The following is a 1,840-nucleotide window of genomic DNA, read 5'->3' on the forward strand; positions in this document are numbered from 1 at the left end:
CCCCATCTTAAATTCTGCACCCAAGGATGAGGGCCTCCTTCACCTCATCCTAGTCCTGGACCTACTTGGTCAAAAATTACTTAAATCTGTTATCCTCCAAAGGCCTCCATCCCTCACCCTGAGGCCATAAGCCCTGAATGTAGAAAGGAACCATAGGCAGTGTAGGTCTTCCTCAGTTAAAACCATGGGCTTTCCCCAACCTATAACTCAAAGGCAGAGGTCAATCTCTCCTCAGAAACAGCTAAAGGGAGTAGAATATCAGATTATGAATCTTGCCTGCATATGGTATTCTCAATACTCATCAATCTTTCCTTTTTCCTTTGTGATACCCAAGTCCCAGCTGAAATTAAAATTTGGATTTTCAAACTATTAAATACAAGGACCAAAACCCTATTTAATTATGACATATACATTAAATCCAACCTTGAAAGATAGACAAATGGGACAATTTGAGTGAAATGTGCATGTATACAGATACGTCCCCCAGGCTTTTGGCAAAAACTACCTTAGACTCAGGTGAAATCCTAGCTCTTTGTCAAAATTTTTCAACTTATACCATTTGAATATTTTCTAAACAGATTTGACCTCTTGAAAGTTCTAGCAATAGAAAGCTACTTTAGCCTCCATGCAGCTCAATATTATTAAGCCACATGGTGCCAAAACAAGACTTTAGGGCTACAGTTAGAGGATTTTTTCATCCCCTGGTTTTAGAACACAGGCAAAATTGATTGGAGGCATAAGTGTATCCTATACACGGAAGAGCTGATGAGTCTCCTAAGACATCTAGAGATGTCTTTGAAATGTGAAGCTGACTTCCTTTCCAACTAGGGCCTGGCAGACTGGCTCCTGCAAAGAAGGGTGGTGAGAAGAAGGGCCGTCCCGCCATCAAGGAGGTAGTGACCAGAAAATACACCATCAACATTCACAAACCTATCCATGGAGTGGGTTTTAAGAAGCGTGCCCTTAGGGCACTCAAAGAGATCCGGAAATTTGCCATGAAGGAGATGGGAACTCCAGATGTGTGCATTGATACCAGGCTCAACAAAGCTGTCTGAGCCAAAGGAATAAGGAATGTTCCATGCCATATCTGTGGGCAGTTGTCCAGAAAAGTAACGAGGATGAAGATTCACCAGACAAGCTCTACACGCTGGTTACCTACATACCTGTCACCACTTTCAAAAATCTACAGACTGTTAATGTGGATGAGAACTAATCGCTGATTGTCAAATAAAGGTATAAAACTGCAGAAAATAAAAATAAAATGTGAAGCTGATAACATTTGTGGTGATGGGCATACATACATCCTTTACACAATGCACACAATTGCTTTCTCGGCTCCAATGACTTCCTTAATGCCATTGTAGTCTCCTAAGTAAATGATCATTTTTTTTTAATAAAAAGCAATTTGTCTAATGAGCAGGGCTGGCTGGGCACTGAAGAAACACAGCATGTGATTAAAATTACACTAGCAGAAGAAAACATACCGATTGAGTTGTTGGTGGCTCCCACCCTCCTTAACCTCATTTAAGTCTTTGTCCTTCCTGAGAATGGAATTGTAACTGCTCACTGGGTATAGCAGTGTGAAGCACTGTCATGCCTTCTGATGACGCCCCAACCAGGGCGAGTGGAATTTACTGGATTATGAGGCCCCAGAAAAGAGGAATGAAGACAAGCCTTATCCATGAGTGGGCTGGGCTTGGGGGCCAGCTCCAGAAACAGAAAGGTGGAGCATGGTGCCAGGAGAACATCAAGCCATTCACACTGAAAAACAGATCCCAGGTAAGCATGACAATTTAGGAACAGGCAAGTTCAGAGTCTCAGGACAAACTGACCAGATTTT

General features: G+C 42.2%; 1 pseudogene; it reads left to right on the plus strand.

Moving 5' to 3' along the window:
• The first annotated feature begins 818 nt into the window (after positions 1-818).
• On the plus strand, positions 819-1,241 carry LOC112909803 (large ribosomal subunit protein eL31-like; annotated as a pseudogene).
• The last annotated feature ends 599 nt before the right edge of the window (positions 1,242-1,840 follow it).

The sequence above is a fragment of the Vulpes vulpes genome, chromosome X (genome assembly GCF_048418805.1).
Source record: "Vulpes vulpes isolate BD-2025 chromosome X, VulVul3, whole genome shotgun sequence".
NCBI classification, from domain to species: Eukaryota; Metazoa; Chordata; class Mammalia; order Carnivora; family Canidae; genus Vulpes; species Vulpes vulpes.